The sequence below is a fragment of the Poecilia mexicana genome, unplaced genomic scaffold, assembly GCF_051168715.1.
Source record: "Poecilia mexicana isolate PSO_F unplaced genomic scaffold, ASM5116871v1 scaffold_5, whole genome shotgun sequence".
Classification (NCBI taxonomy): Eukaryota; Metazoa; Chordata; class Actinopteri; order Cyprinodontiformes; family Poeciliidae; genus Poecilia; species Poecilia mexicana.
The window spans coordinates 4,096,728-4,111,862 of NW_028263374.1; the positions used below are offsets into that span (position 1 = coordinate 4,096,728).

At 40.3% G+C, this 15,135-nt stretch overlaps 1 protein-coding gene and 1 long non-coding RNA gene across 5 annotated transcripts in view; one reads left to right on the top strand and one right to left on the bottom strand.

Moving 5' to 3' along the window:
* LOC106928996 (semaphorin-3F-like) overlaps nt 1–1,888 on the bottom strand; it is a 79,186-nt gene extending 77,298 nt beyond the window's left edge. The window contains exon 1 of one of the 2 annotated variants that reach the window (XM_088005362.1): nt 1,284–1,888. The gene's annotated coding sequence lies outside the window, so the exon portion shown is untranslated. The remainder of the gene's footprint in view (nt 1–1,283) is intronic. The other variant, XM_015005648.2, reaches the window with a different exon arrangement.
* Nucleotides 1–15,135, top strand: part of LOC148159592 (uncharacterized) — a 285,054-nt gene that overhangs the window by 142,344 nt on the left and 127,575 nt on the right. The gene's annotated exons all lie outside the window — the stretch shown is intronic.

Genomic DNA, 15,135 nt, shown 5'->3' on the forward strand with positions numbered 1-15,135 from the left:
AGGGTTAGGGCTAATTGGGTTCATCCAGTCTCCAGTGTTTGGACCCACCTTCATAGACCCCGGCAGATCTGCGTGGGCCTCAGAGACGTGGGTCGATTTATGAGCATGCTGCAGCTGTTTAAACCTCAACTGTTTACCGACAATTTGTTAACCGTCCAGCTGTTTATTCGGAGACAGAGGCCAAGTCCTTATTCGCACAAGCACACAACATCAAACGGGGTGCTGCACCCCAAAACAACACTGGGGACTGTGTGAAGGACACACACTCTTGCATTTTACTAGAGATGCACCAGAGATTGAAATCAACCAATTTTGTTTCCGTATCGACTCTGATGGGCAGGGCAAACACTGAAAATTAGAATTTCTGTTTTGACTGTTAAATGCAATAAAACAATGGACTCACACAATCTCCTGTTTCTAAATGCATCTACAACTATATAGTTTTTGTACACTTTTTTGATAATAGAAAAAAAAAATTATAACAGTTACAGGAAAGACACAACATCTTCACTCTGTAGACCACCTCTATCTCTGAGCCTATTTATTATAGCCCAAAGAAAAAAATTAAATCAGCAGGTCAGACCTAAAGTAAATCAGAAATTGGTGTCAGCTGGTAAAAGGCTGATCGGTGCATTTATACATCATATCACAAAATCAAACGTGTCCCTCAGAAAGTACCATACATTCAGAAAATATAAGATCAAATGTACAAGGCACATTAAAAACCACATTTGTCATATCAATGCTTCATATTTCAAACTGTTTCATTTTGCCTGTTTAAGTTATTTCAAGACAAACAACATGTCTGTTGGTTAATGCTTGGTGGGTAGAGCTGCTTCCAATTTTAGAGACAATTCACAGCGTTTCACTTGCAACTAAAATAAGAAAAACACAGAGAAAACCAGGCGGGATGTTTCAGTGTTCCTGAGAAATAAGAGCTGTAGACTGAAATCAGAGTGTGACAGACTGGCAGCCTTGGCCACACATGGGAGGCAGAACTGTAAACAGTCTGGTGTGGTATTAGAGCGCACAATAAACTGCAGAGCGATTCAACAAATACTCTCAAATTATCTTGTGGGAATCCATTCAGAAATCGATCAGAATCCCTACTCTTATTTTTTGAATGGAATGAGAGATTATAACATATTGGAAAACATGAAACATATATTTTTTAATCAAGTCAGCGTTTTATACGCATTTATTGGTTTTTATTTAATATATATTATCCATACCAAAAGAGAATAATTAAAACAATAAGTGAATAGAAGTAAAATCAGTCTTACCTCACAGCTTTCCGTAATACAAGTTCAGATCCAACCCTGCAAGCCACTGAAAAAGCCAATCCCAACAGATCGATCACACTCTCTCTCTCTCTTTCTCTAAGCTGAAATCAATAATAATAGAAAATCCCTGCGCGGCTCTTCAGCGGCCCGTGTTGCGTTCAGGGGTGCGGTGGCGGGGCCGTCTGTATACCTGCGCAGAGCGCGCGCGTGTTGGCCCCGGAGTTGTCAGTGAGCAGTCAGGGAGAGAGAACATAAAATGTTTCTCTAATTCATCATTGTCCGAGAGCGCGAGGCGAATACATGCTCTCCTCGCACGAGCGCAGCCAACATCTCGTGGGAGAAGTGGAAAAGAAAAAAGCGAGCAGAAAAGGTAAAAGAAAAGTCCCCGCGGTGAGAGATAAGGTCCGGCAGCGCGCTGTGCGTGGCGCGGTGGAAAGTTGGAAGCTCCTGTGTGACTGTGAGGGAGAGGCAGGGCGCTAGCAGGTGGATGCGGAGGCCCATTTGCCTGTGAACACACCCACGGGGCGGGCTGGAGCGTACCGAGCCGCCCCTCAGTCCCGGTCTGCCGGGGAGCTATACAATTCACCGCCGCAGGCTTTAGAGCAGCGCGTGCGAGCAGAGAGCAGCAGAGAAGAAGTCAAAGTCATCTCCACCTGAGGGATCCAATCATGTTGACCCTCACGTGTATCTCACATCGATGAAAGCTAAATAAATAAATACTGGCTCACGCCAGCCCAAGGTGTGGGCTGGCGTGAGATTCTCGCTGTAATACCTTTACTTAGAAGTGCTGTACTTTCAGAGTATTTACAATAAAATATCCCAATTTTATTTTCAAACGCTTTTGAAGTATGACTTAACTATTTTAGTTATGAAAATATGAATTGTTTTTATTTCGTAGAAAGTTACTTTTAGGTACATTCGGTGCTTGGCTAGCTTAAAATATGAACGTGTTAAATGCTGAAGTGCATTTACGCAAAACAATACTTTTTGCTGCCCTGTTAAGCTACTACCACATTAATTAGTCATGTTATCTGTTCCACTAGGCAGCCTGCCACATACTGCAAATTAGAAATACAGCTATGGGTTGAAAACCGTAATTCCTTAAAAAGGCAAATATCATATTTTGACCAATTAATATTGCACATGTGAAACACAAATAATAATCAGCCTCTCCATCGTTAATATTAATAATAAAAGTGATTGAAGCTATACCTTTAACAGGAAGCGAGTACCATAGCAGAGGAAGTGAAAAAAGCATGTTGGCCATGCTTCCAAATATTGAATCAACATTAACAGCCATCTTGTTTGGCTTGGCACTCATCTCTTTGCAGTGGAGGATGGTCGTTTACAGCGCAGGTGATTTCCGGGAAGCTTCATAGCATCGAACTGGCGCAGCAACTGGGTAAAGTTTAAAACTTCAGGGTCCACGCCTCCAGCAAGCAATCGTTTTTCAATAACCCAAGGGTCCAGACCCTCTGGACGAAGCAAAACGTAGAACAAGGATCTGGTTGTTACCAGGCTAGCTTTAATCTCCACCACAACTTTCTATGTTAACTGGTACTGGGTTTTATTTAGAGATATCAGAGCACAGAGAACATAAACGCACACCAAACTTTTTCGTACAGTGACTAGCTTCAACAAATTTTGTGTTCTTTTTCTTTTACTTCACAACTGTGCACTATGCTGACTAGAATAAAAACAGACATGTTACAGTAGTTATTGGATTCATTAATTTTCTGTTAGTTCTCCTTCCTCCCGCTGCTATCGTCTTTGACAGGAGAGCTGTTTGCTGACTTTAAATTACTCGCCTTTATTTTCACCGTCTATTTCCGTGACAACCAATGCATTACCATCTGCCACCCATACTGTTAGGTGAGGATTGAACATATTTCTACAAGAACAGGCCTAAGTGGTGCTGACATGAGTCCCCCTCCCAACCCTAACAAGTGAGTGACAGTGCATTAATTAGACTTTCAAAAAGGTGTGTATTAAAAAAGATAAAAAGAACTTCCATTAACCTAAGAGTTTCATGCATAACAAGGTCTGCGCAGCATTACATCGACTTCTCTTTCTATTGAATGTTTGACTTGTCAGGTTTAGTTTAATGACTTGGAGTGCAGACAATGCAACAATTGTCAGGTCAGAGTTATCACAAATTAAAACTCTTATCTTATTTGTACTCTGATGATTTGGGGAAAATGGAGCAGAAACATCATTCGTTCGATGGCACGCAGGAAATGACATGAAAATTCCTAATTTGTTCAGCTATTCAAACACTGATTGGATACTTGAGAGTCAGAGTTGGTGCCCAGGCAGAATTTCTAAAGCTCATTGAGAAAATTAAACATTTCCCCTCAATTTTAATCATTCTCCATTCAATTTCCCTTTGCACCTACATTATCTGCCTTTCATTCATTCTGGAGTCTTGGTGGCGAAACACCATTAAGCCCGTCAGGGAGAAGTGGAGGGAAAGTTTGTGAGGTGTTTGGCTGTCGGCTCAGTGAGGTCAAAATGAGCTGCCAGGTTTCACTTTTCCTCCAAACGTATCCAGGACTCTGCAGCCTGATTCAGCACCAAGGGAGTTGGCAGAGGTCGAATAGATTCAACTTGATTTCAAGCGGTCATCTTTCTATTCAATGAAGGTACAGCAGATTTTCAGTGTCACTTTGGAGATCGTTTCCATTTAAAACGTTTTTGTCTTGCTTAAATCTTTCAGATTGTAAAATAATGTTTTAAAGGGGCAGCAATATGTGTTTTCCAGGCACATGCTGCCATTTTATTGAACACTCCGGTGGTAGCTATGTCAACTTCAGTTGTTATAAAAATGCTATATAAATATGACTTAAAGAAAATTAGATTGTTGAAATTGGAAAGGCCCCCTGTAGGCCTCCACTTTGAACAACACTGATTTAGTCTACTTCATGTTGCCAGACAGGTACTTCTTAATTTTACAGGTCTGTTACCATACTGCTGAAATTCAACTCACCTCTCCAAAAACATGGTAATTATAATCAATTGGTGATTTAAGAAGGAGGCCATTTTGATTTAGATACATTTTTCTTTTAAATAAGAGAACTTAAAAATCATTTTAAATTGAATCAGGTTATCTTTGATGATAAAATTTGTCTGATGATCTAAACATCAAACAAAATCTGTGAGGGGACAAATAGTTTTTCACAGCTTTGTACTTTCTCCTGCCCAGTTTTCCTAAAATAAAACAATTTGCTATCAGCCAACAGCGCATTTCTATTTAAACACTCTTCTGCTTGATGGAAATCTAAAGACATGTTATATTAGAGGAGGATCTCTTGGTCTTTTAGTGAGCCGGAACCATTATCTCTGATAAAATCTTGCGAGTGCATGATACCACACTGTCACCGACATCAATCTAAGTGGCGAATGAACTTGTAACATTCTGCAAAATGAGCCTGCATTCCAGCCGAAGTGTGAACTTTGCTATCTTCTGGCTCTGCCAGCAGGGCGTGAATGAATGCCAGGTGTTGAATCTGCATTTGGGATTCTTATACAGTTCAAGAGATCACCTGCAAACACAATCCCAGTTTCAGTTGCTGCAGAGAGACGCGCCGTACTCTGCACTTCATAGCTGTCGTGTTGCACTGAACCGCGAAACGTAGCCGAGATTCTTTCTCGGTTCAAGACGAAGTGATGAACTTGCACCCTGTTATGCTCATTTCACAACTCTTTATCTGCTTTTCTCACCTCCTTTTAGACCTCATCAAGTGCACGGTTGTGTTGCCGCACACAAGTGGTGTTCAGACGTTACACGCTTTAGATTTTTCCCATCGTACTGAATTATAATGAAATGACTGAAATCCTGTTTTAACAAGATAAAAAAAATGCTTTGAGGAAAGGATGACTCAGGTTTAAAATGCTTAACTATTGAGATATAATACTGTCATTTCTGGCATCTAAAGAACACAATACATACATAGTTGTGGTGATCTAGTGATAACATTTATGTGCCTTTTGAAAACAATTCTTAATGTTTTGACCTGGCAACGTTTCTCTTTGGTTCATTTACAAAGGAAATGCCGTCAAACACTCATTCAGGACAATATGTCGTATTTGGCTACAAACAATCTTTTTTAGGTGGCAAACACTGAAGTTAGCATCTGATTTGAAGCTTCCAACTCTATGGTTAAAAAGCTGAAACGCCTCTTTAAACAGGCACTTCAGATGCTACAAATCATACGTCAACTTTGGCTCGGAAGGAAACTGAATTATTTCTTGCAAACATTATTTATCAACGATGGAAGGAACTGTTAGCGTTCACTTGAAAACACTGCAATATATAATTAGGAAACTGAGTAGAAAACAAATAAATTCTTTTAAACATTTATATGAAATTTATCTACAATTCAGTCTACAGTCTGATTCAGTGGGATCTGAATTCTGAATACAAGATTATTCCAAATGTATTTCTAACAATATAAATATAGAATAAATAATAGTTTTATACTAACCTGTTATTTTTACCACTTTGAGAGGGTTATAAACTTTAGTTAATTTGCACTGTGATAATATTTCTGTCAGATCCGTTATATATAAACTATAAAAACCCAGAAATATTTTAAAAATCAAGTTAAACTATATTTAGATCCCTTATTGCCTTCTAATATTTTATATGAACATCCTCATTAGATAAAATCAGTAAAAATGCTCCGACAATCTAACATTTTTTTGTGAGACAAAAAGAATTAAAATCTGTAAACTATAAAGTTCTTTGTTTCACACCATCTCACTGCCAGAAATAACTCTGATCCCAGAAAGGTTTAAGTCTGCCGCTTCCAAACATACCGATAAACAGAATCAAATGCTCGTGGGCACAAACACACACAAGTCCTTTAAACAAAGCTGCAACAGCTTCGCTTTTCCAATAAAGATTTAGCTGAATTTTGAATTGAGCAGGCAGGTGCTCACCTTGTGCCGCAGACAGATAGGAGCAAAGCTTCGCTCCCAGCACTCTCTCCGTCAATGGTGTTCTCAAAGCTATTAGCATTTAAATGAGAAAAGAAAAGTGTCCCATCTAGATTACAAAGAAAAAGAAAAAGTCTTTATGAGTGGAGAACTTGTTCAACACTTCTCGTCCGTTTAGAACAAACTTTCTTCTCGTCCTGATTGAGTGCAGTCAGTTCAACAAGCGCACTACATGGCCTTACATGAGTGTGTGCCCCCTTCAACTTTTTTTTCCTTCATTTTCTCACTTTACAATCACAAACTTAAAGTATTAGACCAACTGTAAAGAGAAAGGAAAATGGAGGACTTTTTATTTTTTATTTTTTTACAAATAAACTCTGAAAAGGGTGGCGGGTATCTATATTTAACTATTCTATATTTTTATCTTCCCATCAGCCCTGAACAGATTCCTGTCCCTGAATTAGAAGAGCATCCCCACAGCATGATACCACCACCACACATCTTAGCTCAGGAAAGAAGTGTTCAGTGCAACATTAAGGTGACTCATTATGGTTTCTTGTACAGAAAAGTACAGGTCTATACAAAACATGTTCATTATATTTTGTACAAAGTCATTCTTAGATCATGAGACTTTAGTCTGGTCAGTTGTGTCTATTTTGAGCCGTTTTAATGAGAAGTTTTAAAGTCTTCTCACTTTAAATCCAAATAAGCCTCTGTTGGCCACGCCCCAACAACTCAACGTTTGCACTGGTTGAGTTGAGCCATGAAAACGGCTGCACAACTACCCAACCGCACATCTCTGAAAAGCAAAAGTGGAGTCTCCTCCACAACCAACAAGAATGCAGAAAGTGGTTTCTGAATGGTAAGTCAAAAACAAAGCACTGTAAAACTGTATTATGGCTTTACCGTTAAACAGTGGTAAAACCAGGTGACACAAGGTCTTAGCTTGAGTTGCCAGGTTACGGCGCAGTGTCTGTCAAATGTGATTAAACAATCAGAACATTTTTGTAATGGCTCATTTTATAGATACCAAAAAACATTAACTTATTGACAAAACAATGGCTGGGTGGCTCTTTTAAGCACTGGGGATGTCTTTAGAGGCAGTAGAAATCCAAATGAAAGTACAAAAAATGTGCAAAATGTCAACTCTGCATAATAAGTCTACTTTGATTTCAGAAAGAAAATCCATGTTTTATTTGCATTGTGTCAATATATAGCTATACATAACATACTTTTACAGCACACATGTATATAAAACTATATCTTTATTAATATAGTCAGGATTTTGGAGAAAATGTATTTCTCGTTCATTTTGCTGTTGCGGTAATATGATCTTTGTAAATTGACCCAGCATTTGCTCTGGCATCCGATAAAAGCAGACCTGACATGTTGAGGTGCTGCGGTGACGGTTTAAATGCTCTCATTGACTATAATGGCTGCAAATTTACTGAAGAGTCCATTTCATGACGAAGGGGAGCGGAGACACAAGCAGTCCAAATTGAGGGTAAGCATGCATGTGGCAACAATTGAAAGGAAAGACTCAATCGTCTTCTTTAAAGGCTTTCTGGCCTTCGTGAACTTTATTTGCAGTAGATCAGACAGGAAATAAGGAGAGAGGGGATGGGAAGGTGATTCCAGACACTAGACAAAACTTTACAGGGCGTAATAAAAGGGTGTAGAAGTAATAATAGACACATGACTCGCTGTGGCGACCCCTACGGAGAGAAAATCGAAAGGAAAAGAGAAAGAACTATTCGGACACTAAGAATAAAGCACCAACTATATGAATACATATGAATACTTTTCATATTCAATGCCTTCTCGAAGCAACGTTTCCAATCGAGTGCTTGGATCACCTTTCTTTGCCCCCACCTGCGTTTGGGGCCCTTGAGCAAAAGTTTCCTCTGTTGTTTTTGGCCAAACGTTTAGCTCCATAAATTTCTTGGTCTCTAAAGGCCCAACGATACTTAACTGCCAGCATCGGCCCAGTTGCCTGAAGGAACCACTACCCACAGCAGAGAAGCCGCTTTGATTTTCTGCCACTTTCACAAGTCATGTGGCCAAAGGAACGACGACCTTCCATAAGTCCCGACTGAGGCGCGAAAAGAAACAAACGGCACGTGAGCGTGTGTGCTCAACAGCATTTTACACTCGTGCCGCATTAACAGGTGAGTACGTTTTTCAGCCACTGCTCTACATCAGTATTGACTTAATGTGAAAGGCAAATAGTCTGTAACTGAATAAAATCCCAGACATAAGTCCAGAAGGAAAAAAAAAGAAACTGGCCCGCTTTCAGATTCTCAATACACCTCTGTTCTCCAATGAAGGCTGCCTGGAGTTTTTTCAGCCGTCACCGTAAACCTGAGCAAGAGGATCTTGACAAATAATCACTCTAACAAAGTCTGAATGGTGATTTTATTCAGCGGAGGAACGAGTCAATCTGATTATATACATACGAAACACCCGTTGCCAAGTCCTTGAGGTGGGTCGCGTTTGAGTCACGCTCTAGTATGAGTCATGCTTCCTTTTCACACCAACTTTCTGGGAGGTGCCAGGCTAGGACAAAGTTGATTTTGTGTTGCTGCGATCCATCGGAGAATTAAAGTGTGATGACATCACTCAACAACCACACCAGTATATTTTGTTGTACATGCAGTCGGAATAATTTTCATTCACACACTGCTTCGGTTGTGTGTTTGACCGCGCTGAAGGTGCAGTGCATAAGTCAGCAGACGTTGGATTCATGTGATGCAGCTGAGGAACATGCATCTCAGACAGTTTGAAGAACATTGTATGAAGTTAAGTAGAAAAAATACTTTGCTTAAGCATTATCCAAGGCTTTGCTCAACATAAAAATAAAAGTCTGAGGAATATTGGGAGTCAGGTCTTCAAGAAAACAGCAGATGAGGCCAAGAGTGCATTCAAACCAGCTCTGCTCAGGCCACTATAACGTAGTTCTAGTTTGTCTAGATATAAAGTCTGGTTCGCTTGGGGAAGTGTGAACGAACAATTAAAGCCTGATGCGGGCCAAAAAAGTGAACTCTGTTTGACCTAAAAACCTCAGCATGGTTGAAGTGAAGTCTAGCGCAGTCTGAATGCATATGAGAATGCCAAGCTGACCAGAAACCCCTCCAAAAGCAGGAAGTGGACCATCATGCAGAGAATTCTGGGCAAATACAACCAAAATAAACACACTAGTTTAGCGCTAGCAGGAGAAATTACTCATGGTCTTTCGCCAAAGACAAAAAGAGAAATCCATGATGTTCAACAGCAACTTTTGTTTACATTTTGCCAACAAAGAAGTTGCACTCATGTTGTCTTCAGAGGTTTTTTGTGTCATTTCAAATTCAGTAGTTCTTGATCCAGCACCACCACAGGTGAGGGAGGTAAGCATGTTTTTCCAAACGGTTTGGTTCCTTTGACACGGTGCAGTGTGACAATGAACTCCACCAGCTGAAAACTGTAAAATGATTTCAGACAATTAGGTGTGAACCTCCCCACCTCCCAGAGAGCAATATCTGGCTCATTGTTTCCCTGGATTCATTTCTCCACTGCTGCTGCTGCTGTCTAGTCTGAATGTTCACATATGGTTGAACGCCACAAAATACACACAACAGTTCATGTTACACATGGTGCAGGTCAGTGTTTTCAATATATTTAGCAACGTGAATGAGTGGAAAGCCAATCAGTATTGACTGACCTACAAAAGGTATGTATAGGTCAATCTGACCTACATAGAGACACAGCATGATTGTAGCCAACACTGACCAACCATATTAATGTGTTTCTCCACAGTCTGTCCTATTATTGTTGCAGCTATGAATGCATTTTATTTAGTACTTCTGTGAAAGTTCAACTGAATGTGAGAACAACTGGGGGACAGCAGGTCAAATGGGACAAGAGAGAACGTAACGGACTAATGGAAAGAAGAATGATGCCAAAAATCTTGTATGGAAACAGGCAAGAAAACGATGGCTGTGGAGGACCTGGTTTCAGCAGGGTTGTGAAACAATGGCATGGTCGGCTGGACTTCCATTTTCTTTTAGCTGCTTCTCTCCTGTAACCCAAACAGCTCACATGTGGTTGAGGCAGCACATCAACATACTTTCAGTTTAGCTTATTTATTAAAAAGGTGGGTCCTCCTCCAGGCAAAGCCTGTAGTTTGGCTGTAGGTGACAGTCTTCCAAAAACAAATCCCCACCTCACTGTGTATCCATCCTGTCTCTATCGTCTCATTGGTTCTCTGTCCTTGTTGTCCTTCACACCAACAGCTGGACCTCATCAGCCCAATAAAGGCAGTAAAAAAAGAAAGCTACTTCTGAAAGAAAACCATAAGAAGTCCCATTTGCAGTTTGACAAAATCCATGTAGGAGACATAGCAAACTTATGGAAGAAGTTAATGGGAAGATGGAGTGAAATAAATGGGCAATCATGGAAGATAATCTGATAAAGGCTGGAGAAGATTTGAGACTTCCCAGAAGGACAATCACCTTCAACATGCAGTTTGTAGTGGCATGGTGTAAATCAAGGTACAGACTCAAAAAATGTGAAAAGGACAACAAATCTCAATAATATACATGATAGGTCTAACATGACAAAATAATGTCATGACAGGGAAACCTAGACTCAACTACTAGCAAGTTCTTCAAACCGTTCTGTGCTTCCAGGTTGTTTGATTAAAGTTGACATACTAAGTCAAAGTTGTGTTCTTCATTGTTTGTGCTGGGTCTGCTTGACTGCTTCAATTGAAAAGCAAGCCATGCGACATTGATCCTTCCTATTCCAGCAGTTGGTTTTCCAAAAACCCGTTCATCTACTAAAACCCCAATCAACATCTTTCTCCATAAAAACTTTTATTTCCCTAAAAACATTCTCTGGAAACACAACAGCTTTATTTCTAAAAATAAAAAACCCAACAACAACAAGAACCCCTCCAGTTCAAAGCGAAAGTCGGCTCAAGAATATCTCAGAAGCAGAAAGTTTCCGACATCGATGCCAATAGTGGAACAGCTAAAGTGCACACAGATGCTGGTGGGAGACGAGATATGAGGGACAATCTAAACTTTGCACTCTGCGGCTCACTTGCTATCTGTTGTGGCCCGAATGCTGTGCAATGGATGCTTCCTGAGAATGTCATGAGACTTGTGAAGGGTAAAAGTGCAACACTTCCCCTGGAATCTTGTTCACTTCCTGCATTGCAACAGGACAATGAGGTGCTGACCTCGTCTGTTGAACTCGTTCTCAGGTTCGCCTGAGCTCAGTTGAGGTAAACATAACTCTTAAAACCTGTTGGGTGACTAACCTCTGCTTCCCGTCTTGATTTGATCTTGGATACAATGAGTGAAGACAGGTAAGCCTCCAAGAATGTCTCGGATTTAACTGAAATGCATACAGATGATGCTTAAAAAAACTTTAAGCACACCAGTTGGAAAAACATGTTTTAACCTAAACGACGTTTCAACTGAGTTTTGAAACTAGTATCCATGTGAAACTAGTAACTACTGCAACAGTAATGAGCAATAGTTACTAGTCGTTTCCTTTTGAGCAGAGACATTTCTGTCAATACATGATGAACACGATATGCATGAGGTACAACAGCCCAGACTCCAGAGTTATCAAGAAGTTTCTAATGGAACTAATCCTAAAAACTGGCCTGCAACCCTTACTTTTATCAGTAGGGATAAGGCGCTTACTTCCTCTCCCCCATCAGTCCAGTGAAAGTCTGTCCCCACACATCCACTGGTTCTCTCTGGGTACTCTGGCTTGCAGCATAAATCTGGTTGCTGTGCTGGGTTGATGTTCAAAATGCAAACAAACTACCATAGAGGTCAACTAGCATGGTGTGGAGTCTCAACCACAGCAAGACTCTGAATGGTCTCGGTGTGGTGAAATGTGATTGTTGAGGTCACCATGGGAAGAAAATAACCAGAGACCATTTTGTGTCCACTCCACTTAATACTGCAGCAGATAATTTCACATGCAAATACAAGAACCTAACTTGGCACAGATGTTCTCAGGGGTTTGCTTTGTTTGAAAAAAACAAACAAAAAAAACAAACAAAAAAACGATATCCACTGAAAAATTCAAAATGGCCACCATGGTCAACAAGAAAAGCTCATCATTGCACTAGAACTGCCATTATTTATCACATATGAACACCTTTGGTGTCAAATAATACATAATTGGACCCATAGCAATCATATGCACTGATAATGTTTTGATTTTTCAAGATGGCCACCATAGTTAAAAGTTAGATGAATGTGTTTTGAACCAGAGAAATCATGTATATCCTCTTGATCTTGTGTTTCCTTTTTCTGGTGGACACTTTTTTAAATGGTTGTAATGAAAAATATTTTCTCCATTACTGCCAGTCGCTATTGCCACAGCTCACGAACCACTAAATCACTAAACAAGAATGTTAGCTCCGCTAACATAAATCAGCAGAAGTTAACACTAAGCCGCTAAACACACAAAAGAACTAGCAGACGCCAACACTAAATATTAAGATGACCGTCACCCATCTTCATCTCCTTCCGGCTTACGACTGGCATGAAACTTGCAAACAACAAAGTTTCTGATTTTGCTACATATCATTACTTTAAAGTTGCATGAATAGAATGATCAAAGATGCAAACATATAAATGGGTAGCAAGTTGTGTCAGTAACTGGTTAATTAAAAAAAAAAAATCAAAAACAGTAGCCGTCTTGGAAAATGTCTGCCATGAAATATTCAAAGCATACAATCTGAGGAGTTAGCATGCTAGTTTTTAAGCTTGTACCCAAAGTGTTAGGATTTTTACAGTATGAAAGTTAACTCCATAAGATAAGCTCCAAAACAGCAAAGAAGCAGGAGATTTTGTGCCATAAATACCAATATCTTCAGGAAATTTAAATATGTTTTTACATTTTGAATAAGTGTTTATCTCTGTTTTTAATCACTTTTCCAGCTCACCTGAGTCAGTCAGTTTCAGTTGTGAAGGGTGTGTGTAACAAAACACTCATGTGGGTGAAACCTCCATACAAACCACCCAACCAGGAAGTGAAGTAACTTTTTACTTCGCACAGGATCAGATGCAACGTTTGGGAGGCTGGTGTTCATCTCCTTCATGACTGACTCATGTTTCTGCAAGCGAGCTGCTATGATTGCGGCTCCGTAGATGTGAGCCAGAGGAAACTCACACATACCTGCACTTTGGTATCTCCTTCAAATATCTCAGCAAGATTCCAATATAGATTGAACAAACGGATGTGCAAGGTTGCGCTCAATATTATCGCAGAGCCATCTGCAACTGTGGCATTTCAGGATGTGCGAACACTTTGATGTCCTTCAGCACAATAACCCCCCATTCCCCTGAAGTGCACAACAAAGTGGAGCTACATGCCTGCATGGCAGTTCTGAGGCTGACTGGAGACTTGGTAACCTTGCGTTACAACTCCTGGCCTTTATGCGAGTCTTGTGTTGTCTGCCATAATGCTTCAGGGGTTGTGGGTCCTCTGCAAGCCTGGGCTGCTCAGATTTTTTATTTTTTTTTAAAGACTCGACAGCAGGAATACTAAAAAGTTATTTGCGTTGGGAACTGAAAAACTGGTAAATTAGCGAAGCGCCACACAAAACACATTTAAGTGAAAATTCATATTTGTAATCATCACCAACTCGTAAAGCAGACTTTTGGAAACTTTTTCCTCTCGACTCCTTCGCCAATCCGTTGCTGCGTTTGGGTGTGAAGTAAACCGAGGGGATTGCATGATGTGAAGGGAGCGGCTGCTGGGCTGAACACCGAGTGCCTCTGGAGTGTTTTCAGAGAACGTCGGTCTGTGGTGATGTCAAATGTGCCAAGTGATCTTGAGGCAAGAAATGTCAAAAATAAACACAGAGATGCCTGTGTTAGGGTTACTTACCACGACATAAAAATGAACTGGATGATGTTTCTGTTGACCAAATTACCAAGAGAGACTTTAATTTGGCAGAGGAAGTGGAAAATTTGTCACCTTTTCTCTGTGCAATCAACCTGACAGGTTGGAAATCTGATTCAATGAATTATGTAAAATATTTAACAAAGTCAGCGGATAAAAACAAACACTGGAGTCATTCTGGGGAAACCCAGTGAAACCACATGGAACAAATCAGTGAACAGTTTCCACTTTTTTAAGTGTCAATCTGTGCAGACCACCTATAGGTCAGAACTGGAATATCTTAAAGGTGCAGTATGCAACTTTTATTAAAAAAAAATATATTTTTGCATGTTTGCATGTCGTGACGTATGGAATACGAGAGATAATCTGTGAAAACATCGGTCTCCTCCTCCTCCCTGTGCTGCTATTGCCGTCTTAAGAAATGCACCGCTACCGCCGAAAAGCAACCAATCAGGGTGAGGAGGCGGGTCTTAGCGCTGTCTATCAACTTCATGCACAAGCTACTAAACATGGTAATGGCGGAGAAACAACTCACCGTTACACGAAAACTGTTTGTCCGCCGTTATCAGTAGCTTTGCTCACTAGCATTAGCATTCACAGCAGGCTCTGCTGATGGGGGGAGGGAGGGAGTTGTAGTACGGCCCAGAGCAAGGGAGGCGATGAGCAGCGCTACATGGAGGGGGGATGACAGCTGTAAGACCCGCCTCCTGGCTCTGATTGGTTGTTTCTAGTTATATATTAGCACTGAGAGAAGGAGGAGCTACACTTTTTCACAATGCAAGTTACAAAATATCTGAGCCAGTTTCTTCTAAACTAACATCAATTTTATCAGTTCACTACAAGCTCATTTAATATAAAAGATGTCTAACATTATTTTCTCAATTTTTTTGAGGATCACAGTGATTTTACATTTTAAACGAAAGACATGCACTGATTGTGAAGTTTACCAAGACTCCTCCACTCTGCAGATTCTAATTAATTGTACTCTGAAGAGATTTTA